The sequence below is a fragment of the Triturus cristatus genome, chromosome 2_2 (assembly GCF_964204655.1).
Source record: "Triturus cristatus chromosome 2_2, aTriCri1.1, whole genome shotgun sequence".
NCBI classification, from domain to species: Eukaryota; Metazoa; Chordata; class Amphibia; order Caudata; family Salamandridae; genus Triturus; species Triturus cristatus.
The window spans coordinates 563,676,614-563,692,517 of record NC_140582.1 but is presented as its reverse complement, the minus strand read 5'-3'; the positions used below and the strand labels follow the sequence as shown (position 1 = coordinate 563,692,517).

General features: G+C 46.4%; 1 protein-coding gene across 1 annotated transcript in view; it reads left to right on the top strand.

Annotated features, from left to right (window-relative positions):
* Window positions 1-15,904, top strand: part of CTSO (cathepsin O) — a 114,897-nt gene that overhangs the window by 42,268 nt on the left and 56,725 nt on the right. The gene's annotated exons all lie outside the window — the stretch shown is intronic.

The following is a 15,904-nucleotide window of genomic DNA, read 5'->3' as shown; positions in this document are numbered from 1 at the left end:
TGTCCAAATAACTGAATAAAATATCCACCACTCAAATCACTTCATATTTCACTATACAAATTTTCAACACTAATCCTTTATGGGTTTCCGGAGTAGCGTGCTACTCGCCAGAAAAGCGCTTCAACACCCATCAGGGGTAACAGGTGCTAAATGAATGCAAACCTTTCTTCCCCTTCTATCCTTCCGCTATACTTCTCACTCCAAATAATTGACTAATATTCACCACTCACATTACTTCCATATTTCACCATACTAATTCACCACTAATCCTTTATGGGTTTCCGGAGTAGCGTGCTACTCGGCAAAAAAGCACTTCAACGTCTCGTAAGGGGTAGTAAGCACTATCTAAATGCAATTCCAATCCAATATATATATATATATATTTTTTTTTTTACTTGCAACAATGACAAATGCCTTTCAGCCACTTCGCCTTCCTCAATGTGAGTTTCCATCTTTTTCTTTTCACTTTATATTACAAACATCCTCTCGCAAAACAAATCTCATTGGGCATCATTCCTCCGCTTAAGCATTAACATAAACAATGGACTATGCTTTCATTTATAGCGCTTCTAATCCCTGATGGGGTGTTGAAGCGAGTAGCACGCTGCTTTGGAAACCCATAAAGGATTGGTGGTGAATTAGTATGGTGAAATATGAAAGTAACTTGAGTGGTGGATGTTAGTCAGTTAATTGGATTGAGAAGGGTTGGGGAGGGATAGAAGGGAAATAAAGGTTTGCATTTATATAGCGCTTGTAACCCTGATGAGGTGTTGAAATGCTTTGTTGGCGAGTAGCACGCTACTCTGGAACCCATAAAGGATTAGTGGTGAATTAGTATAGTGGAATATGGAATTAGAGAAGTGAACATGTTAGTCTGTTATTTTGATTGAAAAGGATAGTGGAGGGATAAAAGAGTGAAGGATTTATTTTTTTAGGTCATAGCAGTAGGAGGAGGCTTTTGGAGGAGTAAAAAGGGTTTTTGGAAGGGAAGAGTCAGAGGGAAGAGTTTAGAAAGGTTTGTTTTGGGGGATCGGTATAGTAAAAGAGGTGTCAGATGATGCAAGGAGGGGTAGAGCAGGAGAGTCAAGAAAGGTTTATTTTGGGGAACATAGTAGTGGTATGGGGTTTGGAATAAATGAGAGAGTGGGTGTAGATGATATAATGATAGATGTATAGGGTGAGAGATAGGGTAGTGATTCGGAAAGAGTAGTAGAAAGAAGTTTGAAATGAGTCAGAAAGTTTGGCTAGAAGATCTATTGAGAGAAGTATAGGCTGAGAAATAAAGTAGTGCATTGGAAATGATAAATTAGAAGAAAGTGATAAATATATAGATCCATTAATAATAATAGGCACATTTATAAAGCGCATGGTTACACTCGACCAGTGTGTCCCCGCGCTGTGGTACAAACTGCCCTGAATGGTACACCCTAACCTAGCCAGTCCTGATTATCCCGGTGGGAATAAATGAGTTTTCAAATTTTTCCCGAAGGTGCCCTCCATGGCCTCCACCCGGAGGCTCAAAGGGAGTTTGTTCCAATGTTGTACAGCCAAAAAACGAAAGGACGGCCCGCCCATCCTTGCTCTCTTAATAGCGGGAATGCACACCAGGCCCCTCCCTCCTGATCTAAGTTGGCGTGTTGGGACATTAGGAGTGAGTAGATCAGACAAATAAGATGGAGCCGTCCCCTGAATGATACGGTGGCAAATGCACAATGCCTTGAACAAGACTCTCTCTCTTATCGGCAGCCAGCGGAGGGAAGTAAGTGCCACCTTCGAGGAGGCCCTCCTCGGGCGCATAAGGACCAGACGAGCAGCTGTGTTCTGCACACCCTGGAGTCTTTGCATACACTTTGCCGTTGCACCCAAGTACAGGGTGTTACCAAAATCAAGGCGCGAAGTCACCAGGGCATGGACCATGGTCTTCCTGGCTGCAATAGGCAGCATATCCAGAGTTTTACAAAGGCCACTCAGAACTCCAAAACAGGCGCCTGCCACCCGCATGGTATGGTACTCAAAGGAGAGCTTTTTGTCCAGCCACACCCCCAGGTTTTTCACCTGGGCGCAGGGCGTCAGGGTGGATCCCAAGCTCTGGGGCCACCAAGCCGACGACCACACCGACGGGGCTCTCCCCACCACAAGCACCTCGGTCTTATCTCCATTCAATTTCAGGCAGTTGTTAGCCGTCCATGATGCCAGCTCTTGCAAGCATGCCACGAAATTGGAGGCTGCCGTATCCTGTGCCTGTGTCAGGGAGACCACCAACTGAGTGTCATCGGCATAGGACACGACCCTGATCCCAAAACCGTCCGCAATCTCCGCCAGTGGAGCCACATAAGGATTGAACAAGGTGGAGCCCTGCGGCACCCCTGTTTCAGTTTGATGACTAGTGAGAGCCCTGCCTCACCTGAAAACTGCGCTCTGACAAAAATGATTTCATCCAGCTCAATGCCCTGCCAAACACACCTCCTTTCCTCAGACACTGCACCAGAGTGTGATGGGCAACAGTGTCAAAGGTGGCACTTAAATCCAACAGGATCAAGGCCGCTGTCTGTCCCGCATCCACATATTGCCTGATAGTTTCCGTGGCGAGAAGCAGGGCAGATTCCGTTGAGTGGAGAGCCCAGAATCCAGACTGAGTGGGATGCAGGAGGTTAAATTTCCCAATATGCGCCTTGAGTTGCAAGTTTACCACTTTCTCCGCAATCGTTGCGAAGTACGGCAGTAAAGAAATTGGGCGCAGATTGTCAAGTTGATCTGGGCCTATGTGCGGTTTCTTGGGTAGCAGACCACTGCTTCCTTCCATCTTCCTGGCACTGTGCATGTCCTAAAAGAAACCTCCACGAGATGTCTAATGTATGGCTTCAATATTTCTATGCTCCCTCTAAGCACTTTAGGGGAGGCCAGGTCTCTGGGAGAGCCCGACTTAACACTCAAACAGATTTTAATTAGCAGCTCTGGAGGGGGAACGGTGAAGCTATCCAACCCTTCACTCTCCCGGGCGTGCCCTGCCTCCTCCAATGTTTCATAGCCCACTTGGGCGGAGTCCGGGAAGGTGGAATCGATTTTCTCCACCTTGTCTGAAAAGAAATCTGCCACGTGGTTACATAGCTCTTCTGAGCCCGTTGCAGGTACTGCTGCTGTAGCTAGGGAAAATATCTCCTTGTAAACCCTAAATAGTTCCCTTGTTGAATTTTCCGCCGACCCAATTTTTTCCAGATAGTATGATGCCTTAGCCCTTCTAATAAGCCCATGATAGCTCTTCAATGTATCTTTATACTCCCTCCTCCCCTGGTCCGAGAAGTCTTTCCTCCACCGCCTTTCCATGCCTTTGCAATGTGTTTTCGCCATTTTCAAGGTACCGTTATACCAAGGAGCAGATCTTTGTACTCTACCCGGTATTTTCAGTGACCAGGGGGCAGTGCTATCAAGTGCCTCCGCAATCCTCTTATCCAAATTTACGCAAGCACTTTCGACGTCTATTCCCCCTGGTAACCCACCCTGCGAAAGGGCACTGTTAAACTTTCGCAGCGAGAACCCAGCCCACTTCCGGCATGTTATGCCCCTCTTAGATTCCTCCTGTACCTTTGGCCCAGGCAGCATCATAACAAACGGGACCAAAAAATGGTCTGTCCATACCATAGGGAGAGGTGGGTTAACAGCTATGTCCTCCCAGTTTGTGAAAATGGGGTCAAGCAGATGGCCCTGCTGATGGGTAGGGGAGTCAGATTTTAGCCTGAGTTGTAAAGTAGCCATTTCCTGACATAACTCACCCACCCCCACACTCTTAGCATCCTCAATATGCAGATCGAAGTCCCCAAGCACTAAGAGTTTGTCATAACGCAGTGCTGGTTGAGTGAGACAATCTATCAAGCTAGGAGAAAAGCGAGTGGGGGATCCAGGGGGTCTGTAGACCAGAAGCCCTTTCACGATATAGTTACTAGCCACTCTAATCGCAAAAAGGCCAGCCTCGCTATCAGCAATGATGACAGGCTCAATCCATACTTTGGACTTCTGCAACACTATTTGTATAAAACTTTACTCCCTCTCCTGGCCAAAAAACGAAGTGCACAGTCCCTATTAAACAAAGTGTTTGAGGCATATGAGCTGCAGATCACACACTTCGCATTAGATCACCATCTCGTGTTGGGCTTGGATGCTTGCACCTTGTTGTCTTGAAAGAAGTCTTTGTAGTCACAAGATAGGTGACTCCTCCCTTGGACGATAGTGCGCATGGGCATCGACTCCATCCTCAGATTGTTTTTTTTACGCCATTGGGTTTGGATGCAGCTTTTGCGCTCCGGTTCGAAACGTACTTTTCAAACTTTTTTGACACGCACAACTTCATCAAATTCTTCCAATTGACTTCAACATCGAAATCATCGGCGCGCCTTTCGCCGCTTTGATTCTATTCGTCGACGCGGGCCGCTGGGCCTATCGACGCCGTAAGGCCTACGGCTCATGGAAAGGACGCAGTTAAAAAAATGCCCCCAGTGTGGAGCGAAATTTCCACACAGTGACCATCATAAGGTCTGCAACCTGTGCCTCTCGCCAGAACACGACGAGTCCAGCTGCCCAGCCTGCGCCTCTTTTCGATCAAAAAAGACTATTCGAGATCTTCGGGCTCAACGACACATCATGGCGCAGAGATCAGCTTTGGAACCAGAGAACATCTTCAACGAGGATCCAGATGTCCCAGAAGAAGATTCCGAACATCTGGAAATCATGTCAGAGGCAGAAGACTCGGACGACCCCATCACTCCTGGTCAACGAGTGAGTACTACTGTCCCTTCCTCAACCCCACCACCGAAACAGAAGGCACTGGTCAAGACTTCGCCTGTTGGCCCCTGTCGCGACCGAAAACACACTTCAGATGCCCCGCCCCGGGGCCCGGCAACGAAGAAAAAAGACAAGCCTTCCGGTAGCACAGGACCGAGCAAACCGCATGTAATAGTCCCACCGGCACCTTCGGCTCCAAAACCGAAAGAACACTCGGCTCCGAAATCGGCTCTGACTTCTTCCACGCCCAAAGACAAACCGGCCCTGAACACCTCGAGGCCCATAGATAAACCGGCTTCGAACACTTCTAAGCCTAAGGATCACACCTCTGCTCCGAAACCAAAACCTTCGGAACCGAAGAACAAGCTTAAGGATTCTACCACGCCTCCTAAGGCCAAAGAGCAAAAAACTCAACAACAACCCCGCTCCGAACTGAAACAAATCGGTGCCGAAAGCGGTTGTGGAGGAACTCTTTCACCCAGATCTTGTCGATCCCAGACAGAAAAAAATCTACATTAACCCTCAAACAGGACATGTCACAGCTGGGCCATGCAGGAAGAGGAAGTTAGACACAGCACACGCCCCTCCAGTGCCTGTCAAGAAGAAGGACTCTGCTACATCACCTATTCCTCCTTCTTCTCCTGTACTTCCTTCTAACCCCCTTCCTCTCCCTAAACCTGTTACGCCACCTCTGCCTGTAACTTCTCCACCACATACACCACCACCAGATGATGGTGATGATGATGATGACTTAGGGGTTGGGGGAGACCCCAATGATCTGTTCACGGATCCAGACGAGCCACCACAGGATGATTGGAATTACCCAATAGATCTACCAGACGTCCCAAGCCCTCAACCATACCCAACAAAACCATCTCCCCCAGACGATAACATTGGTTTTGGACAGTTGATCAATAGTGCTGCCGTTTTTCACGGTGTGACAAGGCACTCAGACACAGTAGAGGAGGATTTCCTTTTAGATGCCTTTGAACAGTCCCAAAAACTGTACAAATATTACCAATGTTCAAAGGGGTCATTAAACATGCCCCTGGCGTATTCAAAGATCCCATACGAGCCAGGATTCTTAATCCTAGGATCGATTGTAAAAAAAAAAATATATATATATATATATATATATATATCTCTGCCCCTGATGACCCTGCGTACATCAAAGGATAGCTGCCCCTGGATTCACTAGTGGTTTCCAACGCTAGGATGCGTGCCAATTCACAAACCTCTGGGGATGCATCACCTCCGGATAAAGAATCCAAATTAACAGATGCATCTGGCAAAAGAGTAGCTGAGCAGGCGGCCAATCTATGGCGCATAGCCAACACTCAAGCACTGCTGGCTTGATATGATAGGGCCCATTATGAGCAGCTGGAAACCCTATTACAGCATTTGCCCGACCAATATGAAACACAGGCAAACTATTTAATCCAAGAGGGCAAACTAATAACAAATGCCTCAATTAAATGTGCCCTTGATGCAGCTTACACTGCCTCTAGGTCTATTAATACCAGTGTATTGCTCAGACGACATGCCTGGCTACACATTTCAGGCTTTAAACAAGAGGTCCTGACAACCATTCTAAACCAGACGTTCAATTAACAACTTTTTGGGCCGGCTGTAGACACTGCTCTTGAAAAGATGAAGAAAGACACAGAGACTGCTAAGTCCATGGGAGCATTACAGTCTCCGCAAATGCGTGGCTCCTTTCGTGGCTCCTTTTATAGAGGAGCCTCCAAATACATGGGCGCAGATACCTCCTCTTCTTTTAAAAACACCACCCAAACATCCCCCAATAAAGGATATTTTAGAGGAGGATACAGAGGGAATAACAATAGGGGGAGAGGCCGAGGTAACAACAACACTTGCACCTACCCCTGCTGCTAAACTGTGACTTCCCTCCACTCCCCCCAGACCATGCCACTCCAGTCGGGGAAAGATTATCACACTTCCTGCCTGGGAATCCATCACAACAGACAAGTGGGGTAAGACAAATTATCCAATATGGTTACTGCCTGGAACTTACAGCTACCCCCCCAAACATACCACCCAAACAACATCCAATGTCCGCAGAACATCTGACACTTTTAAGACAGGAAGTTCTCTCACTGCTTCAAAAGCAGGCCATAGAGCCAGTCCCATTACTACATCACAGAACAGGGGTTTATTCCCTGTATTTCCTTATCCCCAAAAAGGATGGGACCCTAAGGCCAATACTCGACCTCAGACCCCTCAATCTGTACATACACTCAGATCATTTTCACATGATCACTCTCCAACAAGTGCTTCCACTACTCCAACAACAAGACTTCTTTGCCACACTAGATCTCAAGGACGCCTCCTTCCACATTCCCATACATGCTGCTCACAGGAAGAATCTAAGGTTTTTAGTGGACGGACAACACTATCAGTTCAAAGTCCTTCCATTCGGAGTCGCCACCGCTCCCAGAGTATTTACCAAATATCTAGCAGTGGTAGCAGCACACCTAAGAAGACAACAAATCCATGTCTTCCCATATCTGGATGACTGGCTAATAAAAGCCAAATCATTCAACCAGTGTGTTCAACACACTCATCAAACCGTCCAAACACTGCCCAACTTGGGGTTCACAATCAACTATACCAAGTCGCAACTCCAACCCTCTCATGTACATCAATACTTAGGTGCCACAATAAATACTTCCACAGCTCTAGCATATCCCAGTCCAGCCAGGATAGCCAGTATACAAGCTCTCATCAACATATTTCAAGCCCAACACCCTCTCCCAGCCAGTGTTCATGCACCTCATAGGCATGATGGCATCTTGCATATTTATTGTAACTTATGCAAGACTTCAGATGCGTCCCTTATAGGAATGTCTGGCACATCAGTAGAATCAGGCTCACGGGCAACTGTCAGATCTGGTGTTGGTGGACAGCCACACACATCGCTCTCTGCAGTGGTGGAACACAACAAACTTATCCAAAGGGCGGCCGTTCCTCAAGCCTGTTCCACAGATAGTACTAACAACAGACGCATCACTCACAGGATGGGGAGCACACCTCCTCAATCACACAACTCAAGGCAAATGGACCACTCAACAAAAAGTGCTCCATATCAATCATCTGGAACTGCCAGCAATATTCCTAGCTTTAAAATCATTCAAATTTCATGTACAGAACAAGGCTGTCCTCATCCGGACAGACATGACAGCCATGTATTACATATGGAAACAAGGTGGTACACATTCTCTACAGCTGTCTCAGCTAGCACAGAACATTTGGAGGTGGGCCATCCCACAAAACATACACCTGCTTGCAGAACACCTTCCATGAGTTCACAATCAGATTGCAGATCTGTTAAGTCAACAGACACAACAGATTCACGAATGGGAACTACATCCACAAATTCTTCTACCATTTTTCCAAATGTGGGGCCAACCAGACATAGATCTGTTGGCCACACACAAACGCAAAATGCCCAACCTATGCCGCAAGGTTTCCACGCCCACTGTCAAAGGGCAATGCGATATGAATGAACTCGTCAGGCAGATTTGCGTACGCTTTTCCGCCACTCCCACTGATTCCACTAGTGGTACGCAAGCTCCGACAACAATGTCTAAAAATTATCCTAGTGGCTCCCACATGGGCATGCCAACCGTGGTTCACAACACACTGGAATTCTCACTAGTCCCACACCAAAAACTACGCCTTTCCCCATCACTACTAACGCAGAACCATGGAGTGATAAGGCACCCCGATCCAACTCAAATAAATCTGGTGATCAGGCTCCTGAAGTCCTAGAATTCGGTTACCTTAACCTTCCACCGGACTGTATGAACATCAATAAAGAAGCCAGGCACCCAACCACCAGAGCTTGCTATGCAGCAAAATGGAAGAGATTTGCCATTTACTGCAATAACAATCATATCAATCCACTAGATGCGTCCATCCAGAACATCATTTGCTACTTACTGCACTTGCAAAGACGTAATTTAGCATACTCATCCATTCGCCTACATCTAGCAGCACTTGCCGCTTACTTACAAAACAGACAACACTTGTCACTTTTTAGGGTCCCAGCAATTAAAGCTTTTATGGAGGGCCTTAAAAGGATCATTCCTCCCAGATTACCACCCTCTCCAGTATGGAATCTCAACATTGTACTTACTAGGCTCATGGGACCCCCGTTTGAACCTCTACACAAATGTGAACTTCAGTTCCTCACATGGAAAGTAGCTTTCCTTATTGCAATCACGTCTCTCAGAAGGGTGAGTGAGATCCAGGCTTTAACCATACAAGAACCCTTCTTACAAATGCATCGTAACAAAGTGGTTCTCAGAACAAATCCAAAATTCCTTCCTAAAGTCATCTCTGCATTTCACCTTAACCAATCAGTGGAGCTACCAGTGTTTTTTTAAAACCCAGTCTCTGTAGCAGAGAGAGCTCTCCACACGCTAGATGTCAAAAGAGCCCTACTTTATTACATTGACCGAACTAAATCCTTTCGCAAGACAAAACCATTGTTTGTAGCTTTCTCCCCACCTCATAAAGGTAACCCCATCTCCAAATCTGGGATTGCACGGTGGATTGTTAAATGTATCCAAATATGCTACCAAAAGGCTAAACGCACATTAACAATTCCCCCTTGAGCGCATTCCACACGCAAACTAGGGGCTTCCATGGCTTTATTAGGGAACATTCCCCTAGAAGAAATGTATAAGGCAGCGACATGGTCTACCACACACACCTTCACTAAACACTATTGTGTTGACGTGCAAGCCAACCAACAAGCTTCCGTAGGCCAAGCTGTTCTTAAAACTCTCTTTCAAACTACTTCAACCGATACAGGTGACCACCGCTAGGGGAGACACTGCCGTACAGTCAATGCTAAGTGTGTGATCTGCAGCTCATATGCCTCGAACGGGAAATGCTACTTACCAGTATGTATATGTTCTTGGCATATAGAGCTGCAGATCCACACACGCCCACCCACCTCCCCGGGACCTGTATCTGTTCCAGTTCTATCTTACTTAGATATACACACATGGACATCTCTTTTTATTCTACTAACTCCATCATGGCGAAAAACAATCTGAGGATGGAGTCGATGCCCATGCGCACTATCGTCCAAGGGAGGAGTCACCTATCTCGTGACTACAAAGACTTCTTCCAAGACAACAACAAGGTGCAAGCATCCGGGCCCAACACCAGATGGCGATCTAATGCTAAGTGTGTGGATCTGCAGCTCTACATGCCAAGAACAGACGCATACTGGTAAGTAGCATTTTCCTTAAACAGTTTACAGCACATTACTACTGTCTCAGTGTAGTGGAGACGGAGTTCCATGTACACACGTTGCTATGTTAGCATAAGCGTCTTAGATGTAAAACGCCATCTTGCCACTTTTGCTGCTTTCGCACATGACACTGCAGGTAGCTGTTATTGCAAGAAAAACTGCTTGCTTGCTTTTTCTTCACATGAGAACGGTCTGTTGTTCACATCTCTAGACGTGCACTGCGACCTTAGTCTGAACACTGTGTGCAGAAGCCATCAAGGTCAAATAAAAATGTATGCTCTTGAATTCAGGTTGATCGGCCCACGCTCTAGCCATAACACGCACACAACTGCAAATATCTGAAACTCGGGTGCCTTTATTATTGCATTTGTATGCATGATTCAGACACTTGGAGAAAACCTTTTCCAGACACAGAGCAGAGCTGATCCTGTAATGTGATGTGATTTACCTAAGCTGATATTTACGGTATGTGGTTCCCCATTCAAGCCTAGAGACCTTCTATTAGTTTCATAAAACTAGCTTACTAGCGAAGGGAGGGTGGCTTTATCCCACTATCATTTGTAATATGATTTCTCCCTTCATTTTCTATGGTATTGTAACAATGCTGCTGATTTTGGTTTTAATCATTTGTCTGCTTATGTTAGCCAAAGTACTGCATCTTTTAAACTTTACCGTGTCTCTGATTGCTCTTGTTGTGGACTGTCGTGGAGAAGTGTGGCTCAATGATTAGAGTGGCAGACCCTGATGCAGAGGTCTAGCCCGGGACCAGAGTTCAATTCCCCGCCTCGATGGGTCTTGGGCTCAAAAATTCCACGGACCTGATAATTCTCGCCTCGGTGCCATTCCAATCATGGAGTCCCACTCTGCAACTCTGGGCAATAGCTTGCTTAATCTCCACAATGGCCCCCACAACGCTAAGGATGCCTGGCCTCCACCTTGGGGGTGCCCAGGAGTGGACGCCTCACAGGGAAAGCCAGGATGGGTTCCACAGCGGTATTCGTACAAGCGCCTTGAGACCCTTGCGGGTGAGTAGTGCGCTATACAAGTATCCATTTACATTTACATATGAGAATAATAACTAAAAGGTGTTTCTGATTCTCACCATTCCTGAGAGTATTCTAAGTCGCTTGTTCTGGGTTGTCTAATCATTGGTAGCTTTGAGATGATACGTAGAACGAATGAGACACTGATGCTATTCGGATAGGTGTTCTGGGTACTGAGGTGAGTTTTTGGTTCACCGCAATTTACTGAGGTCCTGGTTTCCTGCGCATAGTTCTGTGCATGAGCAGAATCCCTGCAACATGGCGCACCTAACGTTTGGTCCTATGATTGAGGCGCCTTAGTAGTGCTTATATTAGTCCACGATACCCTCACTCTTGTTTCCGGATAGCGGGACTGACGGTTTTAGCCTACCTACATAGTTAATATATAGGTTCTCTCAAGCTTGACCATTAAAAAGGTTTCATTTTATCTTGTACTCTTTTTGTGCTACAGTTATTATAGATTGTTTTTCTTCTCTGTGTCCTTATGACTGAAGTCGCTATTGCAGCGCATAGTCGCGCACCTCTCCGGCGTCATTTGATGCAGTTCGGGGTGTCTGACGATGGGATGTCTATTATCTTTGTAGTGAGTGCCGACACATCGCATCCCTATGAGCTATTTTACTCTTGGGTTACCTTGCGGGAGGTGAATGCGGACGATGGTACGTTTCACTCATACACTCCTAGAGCAGTCCCGGCAAATTACACGCCATATAGGACACAGGAAGTTCCAATTTCGCTTGGCAGCATCGTATTTGGTTCAATGGCGCCCTCCCCCACACGGTTACACCGGTTCGTTTGGGTCATTGTCCATTCCAGGGGCCACTTGGCCAGTATTGACCGGGTTTACACCACATCCACGTTATTTGCAAGCCACGGTGGATGAGTTACGTCAACTCCATACCGCCCTGATTATGGTACATCGGGCTTTAGTGCAATACGTTTCACGCAATGTCCAGGTAAGGGCACCAGCTGGCCCGGCCCGGATTACTATTAGTCCCGTCATGGTTAATTCGGTAATGGGCAAGCGCCCCCAAAATAAGGACGATATGCCTTATTGGCTTGCTGAGAAATTTGACCAACTGGAAGCAGTTTTTCCGAATTCTAGTCCTGTGGAAAAACACAGGATTCTCACCATTAGTTTGCAAAAAGACTTGGTCTCAGAGGTAGCTGATTGTGATAATTGGGGTAAGGTGTTTGCAGCAGTCTACTCGAAATGCTTCGGCACCCCGTCTATGGCTGTACTGCCCTCCCTAATCAAACGAGTTCATGATCAACACGGTCCGGATGCAGCGGTCGATTTAGGAATGAGGCTTGTCAGCGTGTTTGACGTAGTTACCACGCTCATCCTTGCTAACGTCAAGGGAGATGCAGTTAACTTTCAAGTGTCAAATGCGATGTGCCTCGTCCATGACGTCAATAAACCCCGGCAGTTACCAAAGATTATTGCGAAGGCATATAAGACCATTGACCGCAATAGTTTAGGGGTTAAGCCTTTTGTTCAGACAACAACTACGCAACCGCAAACTAAGACAGGGACGTCTTCTAAAGAGGAACGTCCAGCTTTTCCTAAACAAAATTGGAAAGCTAAAAAACAGGGGAAGCAGCAACAGAAACAGGGGTCTCGTCCCGCGTCGCCGGTTCAAGTGACTACTGAACGCACATATGATTTGCGCGATCGCACTAGGACTAGGTCTCCTGATAGATTTCAGGTTCCTGAACAACGTTCTCCTCGTTCTTCTCAGGAAACATCGGTCTTACAGTCCGGTGTAGGAGAATGTGGCAAAGGTCTGGGTGCCCAACAAGGACGCGAGCAGCCCCACCAGACTGACGGTAAAGGCAAGCAGGACGAGTTTGCATGACAAAGACCCCCGTTTCAAAAGAAGAAAGTTGCTGCACTAACAGCGAGGTATGTCACAGATAGTGAGAACGCAGCTTCAGAACCTGACATGGGCACTAACGCTGCTCGACAGCGTGGCAGAGGTTACAGTAGTGCGGCAAGCACTGCGTCCGTATCTGAAGGTGACAGCAACTGATACATTTATTACTGTAGAAACTGCTGATACTAGAGTGGCTCCCCCTGACCAACTACATGACATAGTCCTTTTAATAGAAGGTGACATACAACGTACCATAAAAGGGATTTTGGGGGAAAATCTGACCTCTACTTATGACATTCTGTTAGCAGAGGCGGACTGGCCCCCAGCTTTCGTTCTGGCCGCTCCTAGAGGGGAGGAAGTAATCCTTCCATCCTTCGCGCACACTGTGCCGAAGGATCAGCAGGGCTCGACAAATCTTAAAAATCTTACTTGACCTGCAGGTCTAGTGACTAGAATTTTCTACTCGACCGAACATCAATGCACTTGACCCACAAATTGGTTGCATACAAATTTTCTTTAAAACATTTGCAGCGCCGTTGATCTATGACCATTAAGACATGATCGAATTTTTTTGCCTCATTACTATTCTCACTGAAATGTTTTTAAAGTTACGAGCACTGCCTTGGATAAACACTCTCAGCAGTACTCGGGTACACTACTGTACATTAAACATACTAGAGCGTGGCCCCGGATGAATACTCTTAGCAGTACTCCGGTTTAACGCTGTACCTTAACATACTAGATTACGGCCCCGGCGACTCAACATCCTGTCATTCTGGGCAAATCACTTAATCTCCCCGTGCCTAACAAAAATGAGTGTGTCCTTGTGTACCATAACTGGTGCTCATGTTAAGCACTCCAATAACTTCGGGTCGAGTAAGCGCTATATAAATCTGCAAAAAAAGACACTCTTAGCAGTACTCGGGTACACCGCTGTACCTTAAACATATCGGAGTACGGCCCCAGATAAACACATGCTCAAGGGTCCTGTGACCTCAGTGACAGAGTCACTGTCACTCTATGGTGTGCTGCTTCATAGGCCTGCCTTCAAGACTGGAGGTGAACTTCAGAATTAATTGTGGTGTACAGGCCTTCAAGGTTAACCTACACTTGCCACTGCTAGGGTCCACCTGCTGGTGCTAAGACACCAGGGCTTTTAAGATCTTATGGGGCCTTCTAAGGTTTAGCATGGGAATGTGCTCCCTCAGGGAGAGTGGTCTGGTGGACTGGTCATGAAGACTGAACCTGGTTCCCCAGTTCCAAATTCAGCAGGTCTGACCTTAGTGCCACATCCTCTCCTCCACTGAACACCAGACTGCCCCATCGAGAGAAACTTGCACTGCACTGACCCGCTATAAACACCTGGATGCGACTCAATTCAAATTACACACTAATTAGGAGCAATATGCTGCCTAAAAAAAATTTAACAACATCCTAGAAAAAGCAAACACTCGGAGAATGCAATATTAAGTAAAGCATGTGAAATGTAACCAGGAACAACATGGTTACCTTTTTCTTTTTACACTCATTATTCAGAAATTAGTGAGTGCTTTTGCCTGAAAAGTTAAGTCCATGACTACAGGGTCCAGAAGGGGCCCGTTTCAATGCCCATTGCTTATATCCTTACAAAACGTAAGCAATGTGGTATAAAAAGAACACATTTGTGAATACAGAGCCACAGTATGCATTTTGTTTTCCAAATCACCCATCAAGCAGGTATTTCAGTACCTCCAGGAATAGTGCACTTTCCCACCTATGAAAAACAATGTTGTTCAAAGAGCTAGGAGAAAACGAAAGTAGCGCTTCACTGGCAAACACTGTAAAGTGGCGCTAATGTGTTTAGGGGTGAATAACTCAATCTGGATTATCTGGCCACCTTTCAACCACTCTGTCTTGCTTTAGCTAGTTAGTTTTTTTTCATATTTTGAATGTTTTATTTCTCTCCACCCCGAGGCTGCACTTGAAATTGAATAATGTCAGAAAAAGCCGACGTATCCAGCAAGTGTTTTTCTTTTTTGGATCCATTTCACAAGGGAGCAAATAAACGAAAGGAGGAAAGAGAAGGTAATATGCTTTTCTTGAAGTCTTGGTTTTACTAAATGAGCATGAGGCGACAGTAAGAGAGGGAAGAGAGAGAGGGAACAAAAAGGGGGTGGGGCGCAGCTGCCAGCAGCAGGGGAACTAGACAATGTCTTTGTCTTCTTTGGGCACGAAGGAAAAGACTGAGTCCTTTTCCTTCTCTGCCCGCTTCGCCCGTACTGATATCACTTAACAGGTTAATGTGTGTAGGTATTCGGCCGGCTGGCTGGGAATGAGGAGCTCACTCGCCAGGCCGGTCAAGTAGGCCTGAAAACTGTCTCGCCCTGAAAGAAATTGACTCGCATTTGCGAGCGGGCGAGTACATTTTTCGAGCCCTGATGATATTCAGAACTTTGCAGAAGAGTGGGCTCAGGTACTTGCTCCGGCGTTGTACCGTACTCAGGTTGGGTGGGACAGGTTGTCACCAAGCCATGAGATTCCATTACCGTCTATACCCTAGCCGCAACTCCAATTTCCCATGCGCCGCAAAGCTATATCTCACATCACAGAAATCCTTGAACAATTGGAATATCAAGGTGTTATTGAAACGTGTGTCACCCATGAATAATCCTCTATTCACTGTAACTAAACCTGATGGGTCGTACCGCCTAGTTTTAGATTACCGGCATTTGAACTCTCATTGTCGGACCTGTGCCGTACAGAATACCCACAGTTCTGCCCTCGTTGATAGTCTCGTGAGAACACAGTTTAAAACCACACTTGACATCTCCAATGGCTTTTATAGCCATAATCTGTCCTCAATTAGTAGTCAATGGACAGCCTTTACTTCTGGCGGCAAACAAAAACAGTTTAAAAGATTAGCCATGGACTATAAAAACAGT